Below are 27,225 nucleotides of genomic sequence, written 5' to 3'. Positions count from 1 at the left end.
CCTACCGCCCGATCTCTCTCCTTAATATGGAGACAAAGATTCTGGCTACGATATTAGCCAGGCGCTTACGGGGGGTCATCTCTGACTTAGTGCATGCAGATCAGTCCGGGTTCCTTCCAGACAGGGCGACCAAGCTAAACCTCCGCCGCACTCATAACTGGCTGCAGGAAGTCCGAGAGAGGAGCGAGCCCCACTGGTTCCTCTCGTTAGATGCCGAGAAGGCCTTCGATGCGGTACACTGGCCCTTCTTGTTTGTGACGTTGCAGAGGTTCGGCTTTGGACCTAAGTTTTTGCAATGGCTTCGGCTCCTGTACTCGGGTCCAAAGGCACGAGTGCGAGTAAATGGACGACGGTCCCGCGAATTCCACATAAACAGGGGAACACGTCAGGGGTGCCCACTGTCCCCCCTACTGTTCACTTTGACGATAGAAATACTAGCGATCCGGATCCGACAGAATCAAGGGATCAGGGGGTTTACCTGGGGAACCCCGGAGTCTGCTCAGGAAAAAATCTCAATGTATGCGGACGACGTCCTGCTGTGTGTGACGGAACCGGAGACCACGATTCCGGCCCTGTTCAAGGAGTTGGATGATTTTGGGGCGCGAGCGGGCCATATCATAAATTGGCATAAATCGATTCTATATGACCCACACGGCCGAGAGCGGAGGGAGTGCCTGCCGGAACTCCTCATTCACACCACTGAGGGTTTTCAGTATCTGGGGATATTCATAACACTAGATGAAACACTCTCCTTTACCAAAAATGTGACACGCGTCGTGGCGAGTGCTAAAGTAGACATGGACAGGTGGAAGCAGCTTCCTCTCACCATATTGGGACGTGCAGCGCTATATAAGATGGTTCTGCTGCCAAAGTTCCTCTATGCCCTGCAGAATGAATACTATCCACTCCCTCCCGCAACCTTGTCTACTATACACGGGGATCTGCGAACATTCTTATGGTTGGGGAAACACCCAAGAGTAGCCTTAACCACGCTGCAACGCCACCAGTACAGCGGTGGGATCTCCCTTCCCAACCTCGAGGCATACTATTGGGCAGAACACCTCGCTCCGATAAATGAATGGTTACACGCACCAATGGACCACCCTACATATGCGCTAGAACGTTCAAAATGGTATCACACGAACCTTCTGTACTACCTATACGGTGGTCCAGCGGGGAGACATTTCCTACCGGCTACCAAGATCACACTGGCGGCGTGGAACAGGGCAATTAAACGCATGGGATGGGACAAACGGCCCACCCGGCAGACCCCGCTATGGCACTGTAGGTGGTTGGGCGAACTCCACAAACTGACGGGCTGTAGACAATGGGACACCATCGGCATCTCGACTATCGGGGACGTGATTGCCGGGGGAGAACTGAAAACATTCCGCGCCCTACAGGAAGAATTTAGCATGCACGACACTCAGCGCTACAGGTATACCCAGCTCAGACACGCCTGGAGGGCACAAAACATAGATCTGACAGACATCCCGGAATACGCCCCCTTAGAGGGCAGGTTACTGCAGGAGCATATTGGGAGAGGGGCGGTGTCCCTAACATACAGAACACTGACTAATAATACATTGGGAACACTACAGGACCTGCGAAATAGATGGGAGGCAGATGTAGGGGAGATGGAAGACTTGGACTGGGAGCTAGTCCTCATGCACCCTCGTGAGGTTGCAATTAAGTCCAGACTCCGTCTCATTCAGCTGAAAGTGCTCCATAGAGTATACTACGACAGGGTACGACTGTTTAAAATGGGGAAGGGCATTGACACGTCCTGCCTTAGGTGCCACCAGACAGAGGGAACTTTCTACCACACACTTTGGGAATGTGCAATCATACAGAGGTACTGGGAGGACGTATTTGGAGAACTGGAAGAGGTCCTGGAGACCACTTTACCACATGACCCCAAGCTAGCACTGCTGGGCTTGACGACCGAAGTCGACTTGGCTCGCCCTCTGACCATATTTCTACTACTAGCCCTAGTGGTGGCTAAGAGGGACATCGCTAGGCGATGGGGTGCGGCCGAGCCTCCAGAATTAGAGGAGTGGAGGAGGGGGCTCGACCTCTACATGGCGGCGGAGAGAGTGACATACAAGGCTAGAGGGTGCCCAAAGAAGTTCAGGAGAGTATGGACAAAGTGGAGGCTCTACCACGGACTAGAGTGAACACACTAGAGTTTTAAAGGACAGCACTGTTACACCAGATGAGAGAGGCATACACAAATTTAGGGGGGGAAGAGTCCGAGCCTTTTAAACTGTACTGGGGAGTTGCTCTGCGTTGGTTCAAGGGGGCTGACTCCGTGGAGAAAGGATGGAAGGACGATGGGGTGGGGGCGGGGGGCGGGCGGGCGGGCAGGTGCTGTTGTTGGGGGGGCTGTTTTTCTCACTGAGTTGCAGTTATAGCATGCTTGGGTTTGAATTGCACTGTTACGGGGGGTGGGGGGAGGATACGCCACGTTGGAAAATGAAAAGTTGCGGTCCGTACGGACTCTGGCTGAATGTTGAAGCCAGCCCGTGTCACTATCTTTTCACAGATGATGTGTTTAATACAACAATAAAAATATATTTAAAAAAATATATATATATATACATGCTCAATTTGAGAAGAATTGCTCTAGTGGAGCACATTTGACTAATTTGGCTATGGATGCTGACAACTGTATTCCCACCCCAGTAAGTAATAATGACACTCTTCTTGATTCTACTTTGAGCCCCTCAATAGGGTTGTGGCACCCAACATTTTGCAGTGCATTAAATTAGGATCCCCTTTGGACCCTCCTCCACCTAGTAAACATGGATTACTGGACCCTAACCTACCACTAAAAAATATGGACCTTTTGAACTCCTCCTTATGTGAGAGGTACATTCCTCAGAAGTGGAAACATGCATCATTTCTTCCACTCCTGAAAAAAGCTCATCTGGATTAGACTAATTTGTAATCTGGGTGGAGTTGAGTTCCACAGAGGTATGAAAAAACTGCGTGGAACAGGAGCCCACGTCCTGAAACCAGCCGAGGGTTCGTGTGCCCGGGACAGGGGCCCCTCATGCCCGGGAAGGCTCCTAGGTCCCCCAGGCCTAGCTGGGTTGAGAAGCAGGGACTGGGCCCATGGCCTGGGGTTTGGGCAGGGCCTAGGGTTTGGGAGCCCCCATCTTGTGGCCGGTCAAGGGTCTGTCTGCCTCCGCTACGGCCTGGCTGGGTTCAGATGCAGGGACCGGTTCTGGGGCCTGGGCTCCGGCGGACCCTGGGGTGCTGGAGCCCATGTCCTAGGGTCAGCTGATGGTCTGGGTGCCTGTCACAGGAGTCCATCGGGCCACGGAAGGCCTGTCCACTTTGCCTGCATGTCAAGGTGCCCTGGATCAGAGTTCCATCAGAGGCCTGCCCTTGCGGCCCCATGCCCAAGACCCAGCTAAGGGCTCTGATGAGCCCCCGGGAAGCAGAGCCCCCAAGCCCTCCAAAGGGCAAATGTGAGCCCTCCTGCGAAGGCTCGGAGTGGGCAGATTGGCATCCTTCGGGCCCGGCCATCTGGTCGCGCCCTTCCCCGGGCCGGCGTCGAAGTCCTGAAGAGGGATCGCCCGCCTCCCCGATCACAGCCAGGGCTTCAGGAGGTCGAGTGCCCCGTGCCCTGGGTTCCCTTCATCACTCCGTGCGCATGGGTTACTAGAAAGAAGGGTAGCTTTTCCTCTGTGTTTCTCGGGACAGAGTATGCCTGAACAGCTGGCGGTTCTCAGCTGGGGACCAGTTGGGCGAGGCCCAGACAACACCTCCCCACGGCCTGGGGTTCCCTCCTCTGGCCCACAGTGCGGCAAACTGCCTGGGACAGGCTCCATCGGTCCTGAGCAGCCCTCCCCTGGGTGTCCGGTTCCCAAGATCTCTAGACGGGTGCTCCCACCTCTGGCTCCGTCCCACGCCCTGGAACCGGGCAGGCCTTCCCCTGCTTGGCTGGGTTCAGGAGCATAGGCAAGGGCCTTTGTTGGCCTGACGCATGCCGGAGTCGAAGGTCTGCCGGGAACCCATATTCACAGCCCCAGGCCTGAGGCCCAGCTGGGGTCCCGGAGCCCCCGGGACGCAGAGCCCTTGAGCCCTACATTGGCAGGAGAGAGGCCTCTGGTGAAAGCTCAGGGCAGGTAGATTGGCATCCTTTGGGCCCAGCCATCTGGTTGCGCCTTTCCCCTCGGCCATCTGGTCACACGCAATGCTTTCCAATGGGGCGACCAGATGGTCGGGCTGGCCTGGAAGTCCCGATAAGGGCTTGCTAGCCTCCCCGATCCCAGCCAGGGCCCCAGGAGTTCAGGCGCCCTGAGCCCTGTGTCCCTCTGTCACTCGGTGTGGATGGGCTACCAGAAAGAAGGGCAGCTTTCCTCTGGATTACTAGGGAACAGGTATGCCGGAACCGCGGTCTTGGGCTGGCAGTTTTCAGCAGGGGACCAGATGGGCTGGGACTGGGCACCACCTTCCACCCTGTCTGGGGCTCCGTCTTCCAGCCTGCAGTGTTGCAAAGTGCCTGGGAGGGGCTCCATTGGGCCCGGGCGGTCCTCCCTTCCCCAGCTCAGTTTGGGTTCAGGAGCTCCGGCGGGGCCCTTGGTGGCCCTGGGGTGGAGGGTGCCCATCTCCACACCAGGCTCTGCCGTCAGGCTTGCCACGTGGCAGAGCGCCTTGGATGCAGGCCTTGAGGAGGCTTCCCCTGCGTTTTCCAGCCTGAGACCTCCAGCCAGGCTTAGGGGACCTGGCTCTGCCCCCCGGCTCCACCATGGTCCAAGGACAGGGGTCCGTCGGGCCCGGGCAGGCATCCCTCCTTCTTTGCCTACCTGTGAAGGCACCTGGGGGGCCCTTGGTTGGAGGTTCATCGGGGATTCCCGTCTGCAGCCCTGGGCCTGGGGCCCAGCCGGGGTGTCCGAGCCCCCGGGCTGCAGATCCCCCAAGACCTCTGAAGGGCAGGTGGGAGCCCTCCCGCGAAGGCTCGGGAAGGCAGTTTGACGTCCTTCGGGCCAGGCCATCTGGTCGCACCTCCCCCCTCAGCCATCTGGTCACGCGCAATGCTTTCCAATGGGGCGACCAAATGGCTGGGCTGCCCTGGAAGTCCCGACATGGGTTTGTTTGCCTCCCTGATCTAAGCCAGGGTTCCAGGAGTTTGGGCGTGTCCGCGACTTAGGCCCCCTCAGTCTTTCAGTGCGCACAGGTTACCAGAAAGGGGGGTACCCTTCCTCCAGATTACTAGGGACAGGGTACTCTAAAACCCCTCTCGGCCTAGTGGTCCTCAGACGGCAGCAGGACAGGCCAGGATGACCCACCAGCCTGGGGCACTGCCCCAAGCTCAATGTGTTGTGCCCAGGATGAGACCCTGTATGCCTCGGGAGGCCTCACCTCTTCCCGGGAGCCCCATCAGGGTCCAGGGGCCCCAGGCTCAGTCGGGTGCTCCAGCCCTGTGCCCCATCCCCTGGCCTGCTGCTATGCCAAAGGCACGAAACAGGGTTCCGTCCATGCCCAGGGAGTCCCCCTCGCTTGGCTGGGTTCAGGCGCTCCGTCTGGAAGCCGAGAGCTCCGGGAAGGGCAACCTCTCCTCCCCGGGCTCTGTCCTCGGATCTGCCACAGGGTGCCTGAGATGAGGTCCTGTGGACCCGGGGAGGCTCCCCTGCGCCTCTGGGCCTGGGAGCACCGGCTGCGTCCAGGGGCCCCACCGGGCCCTGGGTCACGTGCTCCAGCCTGCTGCTATGAAAAAGGCCCGAAACAGGGGTTCCGTCATGCCCAGGGAGCCTCCCCACTTTGCCTATTTGTCAAGGTGCTAACGGGCCCCAGGTCGGAGAGCCCATTGTCTCCTCTCCTCGCAGCCCCATGGCTGAGGCCTAGCTAGGGTCCCGGGCCTCTTGTCCCCTATGCCTCGGCGCCCGCTTACCCTTTCGTTAGGACACAGAGCACGCAATGCTTTCCAATGGGGTGACGAGATGGCTGGGCTTCCCTGGAAGACCCGATGAGGGCTCATTTGCCTAACCAATCCCAGCGAGGGCTCAAGGAGGTTGGGCATGTTCATGCCTTGGGTCCCCTCCATCACTCAGTGCACACGGATTACAAGAAAGGGTGTCATTTTCTCTCCAGATTACTAAGGAGAGGGTCAGTCAGACCTCCGTGAGGTCAGCTGATTCTAAGACAGGGGAAGGAAGGACCGGGCCCACCTGCTGGAGCTCCCAGGGGCCCGGGTCCATACCTGCCTCTCAACCTATTCCCGATCGGCCTTTCCTCTAAGCCTGCACTTCCCGGTAGCAGGCAGGGACGCGAAGCCTGCATCCCCCACGCAGAGCGGCCTGCCAGGGGAGAGCCCGGCCATACGACGATCAATTGGGCACTCTCGATCCATTTAGGGATGAACTGCTTTGCCAGCCTTGGCCGTTCTTTCAAGCAAAGAGCTCCCACCTAGCATGGACCGTCCGACTCGAGGGCCTGCCGCCTGCTGGGAGGCCCTTCATCCTGCCCAGCAGAGCAAAGGCTGAGCGGCCCGGCAGCTCATGCCCCCCAGTGGTCCGACCGAAGCAGAAGGTGTTGGGTGGCAACTGGCCCTCAGATGCTGCCACCCGGCAGGTCCGTAGGCCCTACACAACACACCATCACCCCTCTCTAACCAGCGCGTTTCTGCAGCAGCTCTGAACAACCGTTCCGAGGGGTGCCGCCACCACCACCACTGCCAGGCTCTGGCAACTGTGCATCTCGCTCAGGCTGCACCTCGGTCTGCCTCTCCCTTCTGGGGGAGACAGCTGTGCCCGCCTGTGCCCATTGTGACTGCACCTCTCCACCCCTCCAGCAAGCACTCCCGCCCAGGCGGGCGGGCTCCTTCCCCTAGCAGGCTCCCAAGAAGGAGGAGTGTGCCAAGGTTGACGGTTGGGGAGACGGGCATGCGGCTCCAAAACCCACACTGTCAGCAGGTGCGGCTACCTGGTCGATCCTGCCAGTAGCATATGCTCGTCTCAAAGATTAAGCCATGCACGTATAAGTACACACGGCCGGTACGGTGAAACTGTAAATGGCTCATTAAATCACTTATGGTTCCTTTGATCGCTCCATATGTTACTTGGATATCTGTGGTAATTCTAGAGCTAATACATGATGGCGAGCACTGACATCCCGGGATGCATGCATTTATAAGACCAATCCGGGCTGGCCCAGACGCTTTGGTGACTCTAGATAACCTCGGGCTGATCGCACGTCCCTGTGACGGCGACGATACATTTAGATGTCTGCCCTATCAACTTTTGATGGTACTTTCTGTGCCTATCCTGGTGACCATGAGTAACGGGGAATCAAGGTTTGGTTCCAGAGAAAGAGTGCCAAATAAATGGCTGCCACATCCAAGGAAGGCAGAAGGCACATAAATTACCCACTCCTAACTCGGGGAGGTAGTGACGAAAAATAACAATGCAGGACTCTTTCGACTCTTTCGCGGCCCTGTAATTGGAATGAGTACACTTTAAAACCTTTAATGAGGATCCATTGAGGGCAAGTCTGGTGCCAGCAGCCGCAGTAATTCCAGCTCCAATAGCGTATATTATAGTGGCTGCAGTTAAAAAGCTTGAAGTTGGATCTTGGGATTGGACTGGAGGTGTGCCACAAGGCGAGCTATCGCGTGTTGCAGCCATTGCCTCTCAGCGCATTCTTGATGCCCTTGACTGAATGTTCTGGAGCTCCGAAGTGCTTACTGTGAAAAAATTAGAGCGTTCAAAGCAGGCCGGTCGCCTGAACACTTCAGCTAGGAATAATGGATTAGTACTCAGGTTATATTTTGTTGGTTTTCTTGACTGGGGCCATGATTAAGAGGTATAGCTGGGGGCATACGTATTGTGCCGCTAGAGGTGAAAATCTTGGACCAGAGCAAGACGAACCAAAGTGAAAGTATTTTCCGGGAATGGTTTGTTTAATCAAGAACTAAAGTCGGTGGTTTGAAGACGATCAGATACCGTTGTTGTTCCGACCATAAACTATGCCGAATAGCGATACGGCGACGTTATTCCCATGACCTGCTGAGAAGCTTCCGGGAATCCAAATTCTTTGGGTTCTGGGGGGAGTATGGTCGCAAAACTGAAACTTAAAGGAATTGACGAAGGGCACCACCAGGAATGGATCCTGCGGCCTAATTTGACTCAACACGGAAAACCTCACCCGGCACGGACACGGAAAGGATTGAAAGATTGATAGCTCTTTCTTGATTCTGTGGGTGATGGTGCATGACCGTTCTTAGTTGGTTGAGTGATTTGTCTGGTTAATTCCGATAACGAATGAGACTTCTCCATGCTAACTAGGTACGTGACCCCCAGTGGTCGGCGTCCACCTTCTTAGAGGGACAAGTGGCATTCAGCCACACGTGATTGAGCAATAACAGGTCTGTTATGCCCTTAGATGTTCGAGGATGCATGCGCGCTATACTGAACGGATCAGCATGTGTCTACCCTTCGCCGACAGGTGCGGGTAACCCGCTGAACCCCATTTGTGATATGGATTGGGGATTAAAATTATTTCCCTTGAACGAGTAATTCCCTGTAAGCGCTGGTCGTAAGCTCACACTAATTAAGTCCTTGCCCTTGGTACACACTGCCCATCGCTACTACCAATTGGATGGTTTAGTGAGGTCCTCAGATCGGCCTTGCCAGAATTCGGTCACGGCCCTGATGGAGCGCCGAGAAGACAATCAAACTTGACTATCTAGAGGAAGTAAAAGTCGAAACAAGGTGTCTGTAGGTGAACCTGCGGAAGGATTATTAATGGCAAAGCAGCCAGAGCGACTTACAGCACCAGCCTGAAACCTTCAGCTGCCTCCTGCAAGCACAGGGCCCTGCCATGGCTCGCCCCAGCCGGCGGAGCGGTCCGTGGCTGCATGGGGCACTTGGGTGAGGAGCGGGCCTTCAGCCAGCCTCTTCCACCAGGAGAACCCGACCGACGTGTGAGGGACCGGGGACAGGGGGGCAGCCCCAATCCCTTGTCCCTTTCCTGGGAAGGGCTCAGCGGTAGGCCCTCCTGAGACTGAACGCACTCTCACCCAGCACGACCCCCTGCGGTGGGGGCAAACTGAATGTCAGTGCCTCCCCGAGCTAGAACCACCCCCCTTCGGCTGAGGGATTTGAAGACTCGCGCGGTCCCTCCCGGTTACTCCGGATGGACCGGCTGCGGGTGGGCTAGTGCCTGGTAATGCTTTTTTTCTCCACATGGTGCAGGCTGACTCCCAGAGGGGAAGCCTTGAACAGAGCGCTCGGGTCGTCTCACTGTGTGGGCAGTGGAAGGGCGGCATTACATTCCTCCTGCTTTTCCTGTACCCGCAGGTGGGCGAACATTCTTGAAACGTTGCCAGTGACTCTTGTCAGTTGATCACTCGGCTCGCGCATCGATGTAGAACACTGCTAGTTGCAAGAATTATTGTGAATTGCAAGACACATTGATCATCAACACTTCGAATGCAGCTTTTGGCCCTGGATTCTTACCGGGTCTACGCCTGTCTGAGGGTCGCTTGATCGTCAATCACCCCGGGGCTTCTCCGGGACATGGCTGGGGCCATCGCAGGGTTAGCTCCACTTTACTTCATCCCCCTACGAGGTCAGACCCCTCCTTCACTGGGTCCTGTCACAGAGGTATGACGCCGTCACGCCTAGCTGGTTGCAGGGAGGGGGTCAGTGACCAGTCCACCCTGGGCCTGTCTCAGGGCAACTGGCTGCATGCTGCACGTGGCTGTCTGTGGTGTCCCACCAGCTACCAGCACGCACGTGTCTCAGGCGCCCGCCTCCCCGGCTGGCTTCCTGAGGAGGGTGAGCCCCCTCCAGTTCCGATCTGGGGAAAGAGGGCATGCGCTACCAGGATGCCAGGCCCCTTCCCCAGCAGTTCCCCCGATGCTTTGTCATTTTTTCTGACTGCAACCTCAGATCAGATGTGGCGACCCTCTGAATTTAAGCATATTACTAAGCGGAGGAAAATAAACTAACCAGGATTCACCCAGTAATGAAGAGCCGAGCGCCAAATCTCCGCTCGGAGGTGGGCATGGGAAATGTGGCGTACAGTAGACTGACTGTCCGTCATCAGTCAGGGGGCTCAAGTCTTTCTGATCGTGGCTTACCCCATGGTCGTGTTGGTGTTAGGCCGGTTGTGGCCCCCATGCTCCAGGATCGGCTCTTCATCGAGTTGGGTTCCTTGATAATGCAGCCCAAAGTGGGTGGTAAAGTCCATCTAAGGCTTAATACGGGTGCGAAACCGATAGCCAACAAGTTGAAAAGAACTTTGAAGAGAGAGTTCAAGAGGGCCTGAAACCGTTAAGACATAAATGGGTGGGGTCCATGCAGTCTGCCCGGAGGATTCAACATGGCGGGAAGGTAGGTGGCTCAGAAGTTTCGGATCCCCTCTGCGGGACCATCACCTGGATCCTACCCAGCCCCTGCAAGGTACATTTCCTCCATGGCGGGGGACCGCAACCGGCTCAGGGTCAGCTGGGAAGGCTTTGGGTGGCAAGTGGCCCTCCACTCCAGCCGAGGGTATAACAGCCCCCCTGGCAGCAGCTTCACAATGTCCGTGGGGTCAAGGGAGATTGGACCATCTTTGCGCCCCCCACTGGGCACCCGCTCCTAGCTGTCCCTCGGGACGCGGCAGGGCCAAGAAGGGTGGATGGGCCCCCTGCTCCTGGCATGACTGTTGACTGGGGCTGACTGCCCAGTGTGCCCCATCCGCATCATGCCGCCGGGCAGGGAGGCCCACGCCAGACGCCAGGGGTCTGCGGCGATGTCAGTTACCCACCCGACCCGTCTTGAAACACGGACCAAGGAACCTAACACCTGCACGGTCGGAGGGCCGAGCAAAACCCTGTGACGCAATGAAGGCGAGGGACGGCATGCGCCAGCTGAGGTGGAATTCTAATGCGCTTCCAGTGGCGGGCGCACCAGCGGCCTATCTCACTCGCTCCATTGGGAAGGTGGATCATGAGCATGTGTGATAGGACCTGAAAGATGGTGAACTATGCCTAAGCAGGGCGAAGCCAGAGGAAACTCTTGTGGAGGTCCGTAGCGGTCCTGACGTGCAAACCGGTCATCCGACCTGGGTATAGGGGCAAAAGACTAATTGAACTATCTAGTAGCTGGTTCCCCCTGAAGTTTCCCTCAGGATAGCTGGCGCTCGGAGCCCCAAGTTTTATCTGGTTAAGCGACTGATTAGAGGTCTTTGGGCATAAACGATCTCAACCTATTCTCAAACTTTAAATGGTTAAGAAGCCCGGATCGTTAGCCTGGAGCTGGGCATGGAATGCGAGTGCCTTGTTGACTACTTTTGGTAAGCAGAACTGGTGCTGTAGGATGAACCGAACACCTGGTTAAGGTGCCTGATGCTGACGCTCATCAGACCCCAGAAAGAGATGTTGGTTGATATAGACAGAAAGACTGTGGCCATGGAAGTCGGAATCCGCTATGGAGTGTGTAACAACTTACTTGCCGAATCAACTAGCCCTGAAAATGGACGGTGCTGTAGTGTCGGGCCCATTCCCGGATAGTTGCCGGTGCTGAGAGCTGCGGGGGCTAAGCCGCAATGACTAGGAGGGACCCTGCAGTGCGCACAGAAACCCAGGGCAAGGGCCCGGATGGAGCCGCTGCAGGTGCAGATCTTGGTGGTAGTAGCAAAGATTTAAACAAGAACTTTGAAGGCTGAAGTGGAGAAGGGTTCCATGTGAACCGTAGTTGAACATTGGTCAGTCGTTTCTAAGAGATGGGCGAGCGCCGTTCAGAAGGGATGGGCGATGGCCTCGATTGCCCTCAGTCGATCGAAAGGGAGTCATGTCCCAAACCCGGAGTAGCAGAGATGGACTCCCTCGTGGGGTTCAGTGCGGTAATGCAAATGATCCTGGGGAAGCCGGCGGTAGCCCCAGGCAGAGTTCTCTTTTCTTTGTGAAGGGCAGGGTGCCATGGAATGGGTTTGCCAACTTCGCCCCGAGAGAGGGGCCTGAACTTTGGGAAGCATTGCGGTTCCGGACGTGTCCGGTGAGTCTTGCTAGTCCTTGAAAACCTGGGGAAGATGGTGTAAATCTAGCGCTGGGCCGTACCCATATTCATAGAAGGTCTCCAAGGTGAATAGCCTCTGGCATGTTGGAACAATGGAGGTAAGGAAGTCAGCAAGTCAGATCCGTAACTTCGGGATAAGGATTGACTCTAAGGGTTGGATCGGTCAAGCTCGGGCACAAAGCGGGGCTAGGCAAATGCCGTGGCTGGACAAAGCGCCGCCCTCTGGGGCAGTAGCGAGTCTGAACTCGAGCTGGTCCCTTCCTGTGGATCACCCAGCTGTGGTGGTCACCTCGCCCGTGCCCCCAACCCACAGGGCATGGGGCCGGCGTTGTCTTGGCCAGCGCCTAGCAGCTGACTTAGAACTGGTGCAGACCAGGGGAATCTGACTGTTTAATTAAAACAAAGCATTGCAAAGGCCCGAGGCGGGTGTTGACGCGGTGTGATTTGTGCCCAGTGCTCTGAATGTCAAATTGAAGAAATTCAATGAAGCGCGGGTAAACAGCAGGAGTAACTATGACTAGCTTAACGTATTCTCAGTTGTAGTGGCCTTTACCTCCCAGTGGTCCTGCTGGCAACTGCCTCTATAGTGCTAGACTCTGCGTAGAGAAGTCTATAGAGACAGACCAAACAAGGTTCTATCATGGCGGCGAGCATGATAGAGAGTAATGGCGAAGCAAACAAACACAATTCCAGATGGGGTAGTTCCTAGAGCATGAAAACCCTGTTAAGATGGTGTATGGAGGTGCTGTCTTTTCCAGAAATCATTAACCTACTCATCAAATTTGACAAACCAGCACCGCTTCAAACAATGCAACAAGCAACAACGATTCAGGTCACGATATATGCCATAGTTCACCCTCCGTAGCAGACGAAGACACAGCAGTAGACCTCAGTGAAACCATCAAATTTGTGGCCTCCTCAGCCAAGAGTGACATTGTTACAACCAACGTTGAAAATCTACATGATGTGTATGAGGTCAGCAAAGAACTGAATACAAAGAAAAATGATTACACAAAGAAAGTCACATACTTGTGTGGATACATTTTGGGAACATTTACAGAGCTAAGAAAACATGTCTCTAACAAGCATAAAGTCTTCTATCTCAAAACCTATTGCTCAAAATGTGACAAAGAAGCCAAATACCATAATATTGCATGCCATTTAACCCTGGGCATAGTTCGTGTAGTAGTGCTACGCGTAGCTACGCAAAGTGCACTTTGCACTACGCGAGCTACGCATAGCTACGCGAACTGCATAGTGCACTGTGCAAAATGCTGTTTGCACTGATTGCACAGTGCCGGATGCTTGTCCGCACTGTGCAATCAGTGCAAACTGCATCCTGCACAGTGTAAGCGGTCGTTTTCTGCCGCTCGAGTAGATTTCTACTCGAGCGGCAGCTTTCTCAACGTGAACTGGTAGTTTTTCATCGCAAGCGGTGGTGAGCATACATGACCACTCGCAATGAGAAACCTGACTTCCCCGCATTGAGAATCTCCCCGAGAGTTTTATTTTCCACGCTTCCGATTAGCAACTTGATGTTGAGGATCGCGAGCTAGCAAAAAATGACCGCTGCACTACGCTACGCGTGTTTGCACTGTGCTACATGCAATTTGCGGAGTGCGAAATAGCACAAAGTTCGCAAACTACACGAGCGTAGTGTAGTGCTTCGTCCAGGGTTAATGCCATTATGCCAAATGTAAAGGAAGACCTCAAAAAAGAGAGCTGCAATTCCTGTGCAGCTTCTGTAACCTTAGATTCGAATCAAATATTAGAGTTTCACAACATGCTCGGTATGCGCATCCAAGGGCGCAAAATGAGACTAGACTAGCAGCTCTAGCAAGCAGCAAACCATCAAAATTATAGTCACAGGAGGAAATACTGCTATTAGCAGAATTGGAAAAAGTGTATGAGAAAAAGAGAAACATTAATGTGCTGATGGTTCCGCATTTTGACAGTAAAAACAGAAAACAAGTTGCAGAAAAAAGAAGAGATAGAATAGATAAGAGAAAAAAAATCTACAAAGGATGTACTGCAAGCATCCAATATCTCTGAGAATGACTCCTGCGATGAACCAGATATTTCAGTGGAAGTAACAACAGAAAGGTGCGGATACTTTATCAATTGGAAACAAGTGCCAAAAATAAAAAACTTTAATGAACTGAATGATAGAAATCACAAAAGTCGAGAAGTACACCAAAAACATCCAGCATCACAATGCTGCTATAGATCTGATGGATGAGATAGTGATAGAAAACACCAATGATAGAAGTCCTGTATCAGCAAATCGTACCGAACCAACAAGCAAATCCAATATTGGGCCTATGAACTCTGCTCAAGATGAACAACATATTGCCTCAGTACAAAACAAGATAGCAAAGAAAGATAAGAAAAATGGAAGGCTCAATTGGACACACAAGAAAAATTATGCAAAAGCAAAAGGCAGCTACAAAGAGTACAAGGCAATGTTTAAAAAATACAAAAAGAAAAATGCCAGGATAATTACTGATGGGGCAGAAGATGCCACCTGCCAAAGCAGTGGTGATGAAATCTTCCAATATTATAAAGACATACTTGAAAAAGAAAACAAGAAAAATCCCAAATTCATCCTAATTGATCGGATATCAGATGAATCGGAAATTGGAAGACTGTGTAAAGAGAATACACTGCTCCAAATAACTAAAGCCTTCGATGAATCAGATTGAAAGAAAGCAGTGGGGCCTGACAAGATTGGCCTGAATGTCTTGAATAAGGTGCATAACAAGCAACCAAGCCTGCTGCCCAGAATCTTATTGTCTTGGTTATCGATGAGAAGAGTACCAGAAAGTATTAAAAACAACCGGTTGATATTAATACCTAAGAATGTACCGATTAGAGAACTTAAAACATCAGTAATTGGCGACCAATTACCATCGGTACGGCATTCATGAAGTTGTTCACGGAAATATTAATTAAAAGACTCAAATTTTTTGTTGAATTGAATACGAGACAAAAAGGCTTCATGAAGGTGAAAGGTTGTCTCAAAAATCTGACTCTTCTGCAAAACATCATAAAAGGGGCACAAAAGAACAGAAGCTCGTTAGCAGTGGTGTTTAAGATATCTCAAAAGCCTTTGACTCTGTCAGCCTTGGCCACATTTTACAGAGTCTTGAAAGGCACAGAGTTCCATCATACATCAAAGACATAATAAAAGACTTATACACTGACTAAACAACTTTTTTCAAGGGAAAAAACAACGAAGCAGCTCCAGAAATAACAATGAAGTCTGGAGTTAAGCAAGGTGACTCACTCTTTATCCCCATTGTTGTTTAACATTGCCATGGAAACTTTGATCTGTTATCTTTAGAAACACGGCAAGGGCTTCACATTTGGCTCCGATGGTCTTATAGAGCAAATCACCACTTACCTTTGCAGATGACATCGCAGTACTCAGCAACACCTGGGAAGAAATGAGTACACATCTGAAAATCATTGACGAATTCAGGAAAACTACAGGCTTAAAACTTAATGTAAAAAAAACACATGGATTTTATATGTCACCTTAAAGATAAGATAGATCCTGGTTAACAGCTGTAAACCATGGCAATTTGAAAAACAAAATATTGAAAATATTCATCCAGGAGAAAGTGAGAGATACCTCAGATTGAACTTTGATCCACACACTGCCCATTTAAGCAACAACAAAATTAATGAGGTGCTTGGTGACTGGGCTCAAAAACTCGACAATCTACCACTTAAGACCACACAGAAAATAGAAATTGTGTGTCAATACTTGATCCCTAAATTGTTATTTAAACTGGAAACGGCAGGAACAGAAGCTAAATCTTTAAACATTCTGGATCAAACAATAAAATAGTATGTCAAACATTTCCCATACCTACCTGCAAACACATGTGATGGTTTCCTGTATTGGAAAATATCATTTGGGGGCCTCAATATACCAAAGTTATGTACAACAATTGGTCTAAACAAAGTCAATAGTTTATTTTATCTCAGGGAAGTTCCAGATCTACACATAGCTCATTCATTCAGGTATGCAGGTGAAGTAATCATTGAAAAATTGTTAGCATCATCAAAACACACAAACTCAACATTTTAGACAGTAGATTTCTGAGTTATGAATTGAATTTGGTAGTGACATATGATTGGGGGAAAGAGAAATTTGAGAAATGGGAAAATATCTGTGTCCAAAGTGATGGTATAAAATTCTTAGCAAGTAATCAATCAATCAATCAGGGGGTTTATATAGCGCGCTATACACCTGTGAGGGTCTCAAGTTGCTGTGGGGGGAGGGTGGTTCCGGATCAGTTGAAGAGCCAGGTCTTGAGGTCCTTCCTGAACTTGCGCAAGCTCGGGGAGCATCTGATGTTCACTGGGAGCTCGTTCCAGGTTTTGGCTGCAATGTGGAAAAAAGCTTTCCCGCCGGTTCTGTTCCTGCGGATGCGGGGGACCTCTGCGAGGGCAAGGGCGGTGGAGCAGAGGTTCCTCTTGGGTACGTGGAAGGATACTCTCCTTTTGAGGTATTTGGGTCTGATATTGTGGATGGATTTTTAGGCGTTGTTGAGGAGTTTGAATGTGACCCTCTTCTCAACGGGGAGCCAGTGGAGGCATCGTAGGTGATGGGTCATGTGCTCATGGCATGGTGTCTTGAGGACGAGTCTGGCTGCGGCGTTGTGGATGGTCTTGAGTCTGTGCATAAAAGTTTTGTTGATTCCGGCATAGAAGGCGTTGCCGTAGTTCAGTCAGCTGGTAATGAGTATGTGGGTGACAGTCCTTCTGCAGTCAGTGGGGATCCACTTGAAGGTCTTACGGAGGATGCGAAGGCAGTTGAAACTGGTGGAGGTGACGGCGTTGATCTGGTGGTTCATGGAGAGGGAGGAGTCAAGGATGATGCAGAGGTTTTCAAGTGTGGTCTCTAGGGGTGGGTGCAGGGGCTGAGGATGAGGATCTCAGTCTTCTCTGAGTTGAGCTTCAGGCAGCTGTCCTTCAGCCACGCTGCCACATTCTTAATACCTTCCTGGAAACAGAGTCTGGTGTCTTCGGGATTATTCATGAGCGAGAGGATGAGCTGGGAGTCGTCTGCTTAGGATACAATGCTGAGCCCATGCTGTCTGACAATGACGGCGACGGGCGGCAAGTAGATGTTGAAGAGCGTGGGGCTGAGTGATGATCCCTGGGGTTCTCCTCAGTTGATTTTCGTGTGTTTGGGGAGGAAGGGAGGGAGTCGGATCCTCTGGCTGCGAGAGTATTTAATAAATATGCAAAATGCAATGCAGCGCGCGCTACAAAATTCGTTTTATTAATTAAATTGTTTACTTTCCTCCAATTTTCCATATTCCGATTTTTAGCACCACCCACCATGACCCTCCCACGCCCCGCCTTTCTGTCCCACCGGAACTCCCTCCACTGGCCAAGGCTGCCACAGGGATAACTGGGTTATGGCGGCCAAGCATTCATAGCAACGTCGCTTTTTGATCCTTCGATGACGGCTCTTCCTATCATTGTGAAGCAGAATTCACCAAACGTTGAATTGTTCACCCACTAATAGGGAACGTGAGCTGAGTTTAGACCGTTGTGAGACAGGTTAGTTTTACCCTATTGATGACGTGTGACATTTGGTGTATGTGCCTGGCTGAGGAACCAATGGGGCGAAGCTACCATCTGTGGGATTATGACTGAACGCTTCTAAGTCAGAATCCCCCCTAAACCGTAACGATACAGCAGTGCCGTGGAGCCTTGGTTGGCTTGGGATAGCTGGCCTTTCTCGGGTGGCCGGTGCGTAGAGCTGCTCGCTTGGGGACTGAAGCACAGATGGAAGGGGGCTACCTCCATCGCCCTTTGTGCACCGCATGTTCATGGGGCACCCGGTGCCAAATCATTCGTAGACGACCTGATTCTGGGTCAGGGTTTCATAAGTAGCAGAGCATTTACCTTGCTGTGGTCTTTTGAAAGTCATCCTCTGAGCCAAGCTTTTGTTTTTCCATGTGTGGGCACCCACAGACATCCTCCTCCACCACACCTGGAGTGGGTCCCTCTGCTGCCAGGCTGGTGTGAGGGACACAGGGGGGGAGAAGTGTGGCTCAAATGGTTAGAGCGGCAGACCCTGATGCAGAGGTCTGGCACGGGACCAGGGTTCAATACCTGCCTTGGCGGATCTTGGGCTCAATTTCCTCAGACCTGATGATTCTCGTCTCGGTGCCTATTCTAATCATGGATCCCACTCTGCAACTCTGGGCAATAGCTTGCTTAATCTCCACAACGGCCCAAAGGCGCTGGGATGCCTGGTTTCACCCTGGGGGTGCCCAGGAGTGGACACTCACAGGGAAAACCAGGAAGGGTTCCTAAGTGGTATACGGACAGCGCCGGGACACTACCTCAGGGAAGTAGCTGTGCGCTCTATAAATACCGGTACATTTACATTTATTTACATTTAACGCAGGCCAGCAGGAGGCTGCCTCCACCATGTGCACTCTAGCATTGGGGCCTCCCCCTCCCGTCCCTGCCCCACCAGGGTGTGGGGACCAGGCCCTCATCCCTTGCAAACCTGCAGGGTGACCAGGTGGCCTGGGCCAGCCGGGCCTCCCCTTTCTCATCGCTCCCGTGCAAGTCGAGCAGAGAAGGAGCCTCCTGAGCAGTGGCCTTGGAGGGCCTGGCCACCCTCGCCATCAACAGACTGCAAGTGCCACTGGGTCCCGCCGTCCCAGGCCATCTGGGTGCTGGGTCATCCTGGGCCATCTGGTCGCCTGGCTGCGTGACCAGATAGCCCTGCGGGCTGGGCGACTAGATGGCCCTGCAGGCTAGAGTTTGGAAGCTGGGACTGAGCCCAGGGTAGGACGTCCAGTGAGCCCTGGGGTGCAGGAGTCCCCTGTCCAGCAAGCCAGCAAGGGTCCGGGTGCTGGGGGCAGGGGTCCCATCGGGGCCCGGGGAGGCTCTCCCCAGCCTGGCATGGGTACAGAAGCTGGGACCAGGCCAGGGGCTTGAGCTCCGTCCGTCAGGCCCCAGGATGAGGGAGCCCTCCATCCTGAAAGCCAGCTGTGGGCCCAGGCGCTAGGGATGGGGGTCCATCAGGGTCTGTGGAGGCTCTCTCTGGCCAGGCTATGGTTCAGAAGCTGGGACCAGGCCCAGGGCTTGATATCCAGTGGGCCCCAGGGTGGAGGAGCCCCCCCCATCCTGCAAGCCAGCCAAGGGTCTGGGTGCTAGGGACAGAGGGCCCATCGAGGTCCAGGAAGGCTATCCCTGGCCTGACTAGGGTTCGGAATCTGGGACCGGGCACAGGGCTTGAGCTCCATCCGGTGGGCCCCGGGGTGCGAGAGCCCCACGTCCTGCAAGCCAGCCGAGGATCCGGGCGCTGGGTACGGGGGTCCATCGGGCCCGGGGAGGCTCTCCCTGGCCAGGCTAGTGTTCAGAAGCTGGGACCAGGCCCAGCGCTTGATGTCCAGTGGGCCCCAGGGTACAGGAGACCCCCTATCCTGCAAGCTAGCCAAGGGTCTGGGTGCTGGGGACAGGGGGTCCATTGGGGTCCGGGGAGACTCTCCCTGGCTTGGCTAGGGTTCAGAAGCAGGGACCGAGCCAGAGGTTTGAGCTCCGTCCGGTGGGCCCCAGGATGCAGGAGCCCCCATGCTGCAAACCATCCAGGGGGTCAGGGCGCTGGAGACAGGGGTCCATCCAACCAGGGCAGGCTCACCGACCTGGCTGGGTTTAGAAGCAGGGACCGGGCCAGGGGGCGGGGGTGGCCAGCTAACTCTGCGCCACTGGCGGAGCGGAGTTCTCTGCACACCCCTACTAATTTGTCACATTCTTGCCCCATCTCCCTTTTACCCATCTTTCCAAAAGTTTGGAGAAGTGCATTAATGTCCAGCAAACTGCGTTCACTGAGGCTCAAATGTTTTTGCATCCTTCTCAGTCAGGCTTCGGGGCTGAGCACAGCACAGCACAGAGTCTGCCCTGTTGAACATAACTGACGTCCTGAGGCTGTGCTTGAATGAAGGTGAAACAACCACACTTATTTTACTAGATCTTAGTGTGGCATTTGACACCATGTCTCAATCTTTCTTGTTGGACAGACTGGTGTCATTAGGGCTCAAAGATTCAGCCTTGGTGTGTATCAGCTCTATTTTACAAGATCCGTCATTCCAGGTTTTTTCATCTGCCACTAAGTCAAGTCCACAAGTTTTAACAGCTGGTGTTCCCCAAGACTGAGTTTTAAGTCCCCTATTGTTCAATCTGTCTATCCTTCATTTGGCAGATTTTATGGAGAGCTGTGGTTTGACCTTGTTTAGATATGCAGATGACTTGCAGATCATCTTTTCACTGTCATCAGCACAGAGTCCCATACTTTCTAACCTTAAGCTATGCTTGATTGAGTACAAACTCCTCTTAAGGTCAGTGGGTATAGGATGAAGGTCATGATTCTGGGCAAACATCCCTCTATGTGGGGCCAGCCTTTCTTGAGGTTCTACTGACTCCTTCTGTGAAAGTAAACAATCTGGGATTCCTGCTGGATGATACATTATCCATGGAACCTCAAGTGTCTAAAGTGACCACCATGCATTTTGCTATTCTTAAATGGCTCAGGAAGATCACTTAAATGACCCTCGTTTCAGCCCTTAGGACTAGGATCTCAGCCTTAGTGTTGTCTAGGCTGGGATATGGTAATGTTCTTTACTTGGGCATAGACATAGCATTTGTACATCATTTGCAGACGGTACAGAATGCAGTTGCTAGTCTTCTTTACCACCTGCCAAAATATGCCTCCCTTTCTACTGCCTGGCTTACAATTCTCAAACAAATTATTGTTAAAACCATGTGCTACATTTTTAAGACTAAGGCTGGTTTAGGCACCTGCTACATCCAAAATCTGGTGGTGCCGTATCAGCCTTCTCACACTTTGAGAGCTTTGAATTGTGCTTTGTTGACCATGCCAAGATTTAACTTGTCCGACATGAAAGGGTACTCCTTCTTCTGTCTTTGTCGGAAAGTATGGAATTTCTTTCCAGAGCACCTGAGAGCATGTACGTCATCACTTGCTTTCCATAAGGGCTTCAAGACTTGGCTTTTCTAGCCTGATGAACCCATAACTTCTCAGTCTCTGACGCTTTGCAATGGGAAACCTCTAGGTGTAGCTGCACGCAATACACATCTGGAAAAAATTTCTGGGCTCTGAGTTCTGTATTGTCTGGAGCCTTCCCATGAATTTGGTGGAGGTTTCTGCGTACAGTGCATTGTCATAGTCCAGACGACTAGTGATTAGGATTTGCGCAACAGTTTTTCTTGTGTTTGTGAGGAGACATTTGAAGATACTTCAGAGCAAGTGAAGACTAGTGAAGCAACCAAAGCAAGTTGATTTGTTGTTTCATGATGAGTTTACCGTCCAAGATGATGCTGATCAATTATTAGTGCTATGTAGTTATTTTATAGGATTGCCTATGTCCATAGGTACATTTATATGTGGTTTTGTTGTATAGTTATTTATGTATAAATGTGTATTTGGATTTGTTATGTATATTTATGTGGTCATTTATATGTTGTTTTATGTTGCTTACAGCCCTGATGAAGTTCCTTTAACGGAAACGAAACGCGTTCGCTGTTGTCCTGTGTTTTTATGAAGATTAATAAAGCACTTTTGAAATAGAGTGGCTGAATTGTGACTTCAGCCCTGGTGCTGCCTCCACCTTCGTAGAGAACTGCTGCAACAATATCCTGTTTCCCCCTTCTGTATGGGAGTGTACATTGTTCATTATGGCCTTCCATTCCACCTTCGAAACAGATTTCAATAAGCTAAGCAGACTCAAAGTGTTGTTGTTTCAAATTGCACGTGGCGAGATCTTCCAGTAAAATACAGTCATTGTTAAATACAAATCCCCCCCAACACTTTGGTGAACTGACACATCAAATATTTAATTATTTTGATACCACAGGTCTGGCACACTTTAAACATGTGGGCTCCGGCCTCGTGGCATCTTTTCAAACAATTTTTGGCGTAATACCAGCTTTTATACATTCTATTTTTTCCAGCTCGTCCTGTGAGTTTCAGCTACAGCTCGTCTTGATTTTGGCCGTAATAGTGCTGTCCCTACTATTCCACAATGGTTGCTCCCTTTCTGGTCCTTCCAGAAGAGGCATCACTGCGACTGTACAGTGAGCGTATGCCATGGCTGTTTGGAGTTGTGGCCCAGGACGGTTACTTCACCTGTGTGCAACCTGTGTTTCAATGCAAGTTGCCCGTTTCAAATGGGCTTTCAATGGGCTCTGGATGATGGCCTGGCTATGCCAACACAAGCTGCACTCAATTTCAAACTGTTGATTAGAGGTGGGAGGAATTTGCTTAGTAGCGTTACGCAAAGTTCCACGAAACAGTAAAAAATCCTTGCGAGCACACGGAAATTCCGTGAACACGAAGAATTGCTTGTCCCGCCCGTTCGCAATGAGTTTTTGTGTGCTTGTGGGTAAATATTTCGCTAATTTGCCAATGAGGTCGCTAATGGGTGCGGCCATCTTGTTTTCAATTGTCTCGCCCGTTCACTATGCTTATTTCCTGTTCCAAGTTGGGTATTTCGTGCTTCTACCCATTCACGATGAGTATTTCCTGTTCGGGAACACGTATTACATGTTCGTGATGCTTTTTGCATGCTCGGGAGGGAAATATAGCGCAAATTTGCCGATGCAGGCACAATGGGTGCGGCCATCTTGTTTTTCACTCTTTTTTTATGGTTCTGGGCCTACTTTTCTATCCTCCTTCTATCTTTGCAATCCTTTTTTTTATTTATTTATATCCCTCTATTGTTCTGATTCTGCAGCCACGGGTCTTATTCAGTGAGGCAGAGGTGGCCGCACTTGTTTTTTTGTCCAGTGCCACCTCCCCTTAACCCGGGCAGCAGGCGGCAGGCTTGGGTCCGGGTAAGGGCTCCGTGAGCATCACCAGCAATGGGGAAATGTGCCCCGGGCAGTGTTTCCCTGCTCTGGTGTCTGGCGCACCGATAACCAGCTGACGCACCTGTGATCCGATATCCTGGACCGGGAGCAGGACCTGCTGGCCCTGCTAGGAGTGGAGGTCCCGGGGCTTGGTGAGTAGCCATTTAATATTACTACTTTGTGCTCTTCTGCTTTATGTTATATATTGCAAATATATATTTATTCCCGATCAGCAAGAATGCTGCTGCTTACATTGCAGGTAAATTATGTTTAAAAATATTCTGTGATTGTTATGACACAGGTGATTGGTGCTATTAATCTTACTTGTTTTCAATTTTGTGCTCGCTTGCATGATTATGTAGGAGTTTACTTTAGAGAACTTAAGTAAGGTAATGCTAGAGAGACTTTAGTCCTTCCTTTGTCTTCCTGCCACTAAGAAGAGATAGTGGTGGATTGATAGGATTAGTTACTTATTAGAAGGTAGTTTTTTAGTGGTCTGCGTGACACATCTTCTGTCACGTCACTTGCTGATGAGTGCTGCTTACCCCAGTCCTTAGTAGAACCTTTTGTAGTTTGTTTAGTGAGTGGTAATAGGCTTATCACTAGCAGAACATCAGCAGCAACCAACCAACAATTTGGTGCATGCAACAATGTATGCATGTGTCCTCCATTTATGCATTTTTGAGGACTAAAATACATGGAAATGCAGACTTAGGGAACAATTTGCCCATCAGGAATAGGTGGGCTAGGTCAGGTGGTACTTAGGTTTAGTTAGTATTCAGGAATCAGAATGGAACACTGGATTAGTGTTCATAAATAATAACTACATGGTCCGTGAATCCCGCAATACTACTAGTCGATCAGATTAGATAGGTCAATTTTATTGCAATTGTTGTTTCAGAAAATGTTTTTGGAGCGTTTTTAAAAATATTTAATTTGTTTCACACCAATCATTAATGTTTGTTTAAAACGTCTTTATACTTGCATTGACAGGAAATATGGTGTCATGGCAGTGCAGTCCTTTCTTGATAGGGAGGATGCGAAACTCCATGCCCACAATGAGATGATTGTTGATATGATTAACTTGATACTCTTGAACAATTGCTTTATGTTTGACAATCGCTGGTTACAGCAGATCAATAGTACTGCGATGGGGTCCAGGTTTGCTCCCTCTTATGCCTGCCTCTTTATGGGGTGGTATGAGAGGGAGCATGCCTGGGCCAGATGTGCCTCCCCTTGGACAGAATACATTGTGTACTGGGGAGGTACATCGATGATGTCATTTGTTTGTGGTCGGGGTCAGTTGAGCATCTGGAACAGTACTTTGCCTATCTCAACAGTAATGGCTTTAATGTCAAGTTTACCATGTCCTATAACAAAAAGTGTATCAACTTTTCGGACATTACATTCTACATTGAACATGACATCATCCAGAGTAAACTTTATCGTAAGAAGACGTCCTGTAACTCAGTGCTCCATGTATCTAGTGCACACGTGTCAAGTACCTGAATGCTGAACTTGGACGAGCCACAGGAGCAGATGACTATTCCACTATCCACTATCCCCTACCTCCCTACCAAGAACGAAAGGCTCCCAAGTAGCAAAGAGGGGGAAAGGGGAGTGGGAAGAAAAGAGAGACTGCACTGCTTCACTCTCAGGCGCTGGTCCAACGATGATCTTGGGTGATCAAGCACTCTGTGGAGCGCGAAACGTGTCACGTTGGGTTTATGGTGTGATAAACCTCACTTTTTGGACTAGACACGTGAGCTGTGGTTCTTTGTCCGAGTGCCTGTTGTGGAACGCCGTTTTGAAAGGATATTATTGCCGGTTGCTCCGCCGGGAACGAGCCACCCCTGGGAAAGGCGAGGGATTGCCAGCAGGAGCCCTGTTGTGTTGGATATATATATATATATTACCTACTGGCGGTCGCCAGTAGGTATATATAGTTAGGATTTTTTCCCTATGGGATTTTTGAAAATTCTATGTCTAATAACTTTGGCGTTTGTGGACGGAATTGGATGAAATTTTCTGGAAAATGGAACATTTTGTTTCTGAGCAGCCCCTGAAAATTTGGGGGGGGTTCGTCCAGGGGGGGCCGGAAAAAAGGGGGGTCCCAAAACGTGTTTTTAACATTGAGTTTTCCATAGGGCGGTTGGCCTCACTTTTAGCCCGAACGGCTGAATGGATTTGCACGAAACTTGGCAAAATTGTAGGGACTGGTAGCCCGATGTGCCTTTTGTAGGTCTCAATATATGTGCTCCAGTGGATTTTGAGAAATTAACGTTTAAAAAAAGATATATATCTGTAACAGCGGACCGGGCAGCTCCCCGGTTCGCGGACCGGGGCGCGTACCAGAACTTCGCGTAGCGAAGCTGATTGGCTCTCCGGTGTCTGTCAACATTCTAAACAGTCCGGAGCGGCCGCCATCTTGTCTCTCGGTAGGATTGAGAGACAAGAGGAGGCCAAAACAAAGGGGGAAATAACCATAAGGGGGCATAGTAGATCCTCCCTGACCCCCTAGGTTTAATGTGGAGGCTTTAAAAGGGCCCCGCGGGGCAAAAAAAAAAAAATTTTTTTTTTGTTTTTTTTCGTGGGTAGCGCCCGGTCCGCGAACCGGGAAGCGTTCTGGGCAGCGTACTGCAATGAAAAATGAATGAGAGACTTTTCAAATGCAGTATGTTAATTGATTGTTGGTTTTGTTGATTATTTTTTATTTTTTTTAGTTTTTTAAGCAATTATTTATTATTGTGATTGTGGTTGAAAATTTTATAACATTTCTAACATTTAACTAGTTTATTAATTACATATAAAAATGATTAAAGACTCAAACAATTTTTTAATATTACATACAATTTTATTTTTCGGATTGTTTTTCAAAATTTAATAGAACGTCTAGCATTTGACTGTCCGATATGTCCTCTTGTTGAGTGAACATAAGTTCCCACATTTGACCGTCATCATAATGAAGTAAATGATCCACAGATTCTACACATTGAACTAATTCATGGTCCCGTGATTCATCCATGAAATCTGAGTCATCATTGTCCTCAATATCTTTTTCTGTGTTGTTCTCCAGAACAATTTCAAAGGAAACATTCTGCTCACCTTCCATTTTCTTGCTGTAATTTGCATAAAAAATAAATATATCAGTAGAGATAGGGCACTGTTGGGTTTAAGTTCAGACAGGTACTTGTGAGTTTATAACAGAGAAGTAATCTATGGGCACTGTATGGTTTCAGGCGTGAAGTAGTACTATTAAAAAGTGCCTGTGAAGAAGCCTAAGTAAATTCATAATTATACCACAGAAACCTAAATCAATCCATAATTATAATAAAGAAGCCTTTCTCAATGTCTAACTCTTACAGAGGGATAGTATATAACTATCTGAAAATGTTTTCAAATTTATAAAATAATATCTCACCTTCTAAAAACAAGTTTAAGTTGTGAGTGAAAATGATCTTGCAATGTAGTTCAGGAAGTAGTAGTCAAAATGGCTGTGTTTCTCTCTCTTCCTTTATATATATTCAGGTACATAACCAATCAAATGTCAGGTAAAAAAAGTAGAAAATGAAAGTAACATTTTCATTGGTTGTCAATTCCAACACTTCAGATGTGTTTTGTGAAGTAATTTACCTCAGGGTATTTAGAGAGGTCTACAGGCTAAATGACTAAATGGAATTCCAATCAAATTTGTGAAAATGGTAGGGATTGGTATGTAGTATGAGCTAATCTATATTTGGTGAAATTGTCTCCAGTGGCTTTTCTGTGAACTACTTTCCCACCTTTTTTGATGGTGCGCTTCCAAGGGAGCTACCCGGTACGCGAACCGTTGAGCGCCTCGGTTCGCGGACCTTAAGCGTTCCAGAAGTCCACCATTTTGTGTTTCGGTCGAATTAAGATACAAGATGGAGGGCAAATAATGTTCAGAATGGGTAGAAGGGGGCACGGTAGACTTATCTTGACCCCCTAGGTTTTGTGAGGGTGGCTGAGGAGGCCCATATGTGCGAAAAAAAAACATTTTTTTTAAAAATTTCGCGAGGTTAGCTCCCGGTTCGCGTACCGGGTAGCGCCCCAGGGAGCGTACTTTGTTGAAAATTAGTGAAAAATGTTAGAGTACAATAATAATTGTGAGTGATCAGATGTAGGGTAGCTCTGAGAAGAGCTTTTGGGTTTATGGTACATTTAGGTACTTATAAGTAGGTACCAATGCACATTCTTAAATTCAGAGTGAAAATTCTGTTGCCCTCATCTGAGAAGTGAACTCCATCTCCTCTGTAGATATCTTGCATGTAGTAACGCAAGT

The 27,225-nt window shown here is 50.3% G+C and overlaps 3 pseudogenes; all 3 read left to right on the top strand.

Annotated features, from left to right (window-relative positions):
• The first annotated feature begins 6,930 nt into the window (after window positions 1–6,930).
• LOC144781545 (18S ribosomal RNA) lies at window positions 6,931–8,753 on the top strand (annotated as a pseudogene).
• Window positions 8,754–9,338: 585 nt separating this feature from the next.
• LOC144779860 (5.8S ribosomal RNA) lies at window positions 9,339–9,492 on the top strand (annotated as a pseudogene).
• Window positions 9,493–9,916: 424 nt separating this feature from the next.
• Window positions 9,917–12,096, top strand: LOC144778316 (28S ribosomal RNA; annotated as a pseudogene).
• The last annotated feature ends 15,129 nt before the right edge of the window (window positions 12,097–27,225 follow it).

Source organism: Lissotriton helveticus, chromosome 1_1 (genome assembly GCF_964261635.1).
Source record: "Lissotriton helveticus chromosome 1_1, aLisHel1.1, whole genome shotgun sequence".
Lineage (NCBI taxonomy): Eukaryota > Metazoa > Chordata > Amphibia > Caudata > Salamandridae > Lissotriton > Lissotriton helveticus.
Note: the sequence above shows the minus strand (reverse complement) of the source record. Positions and strands in the feature narration are given on the sequence as shown.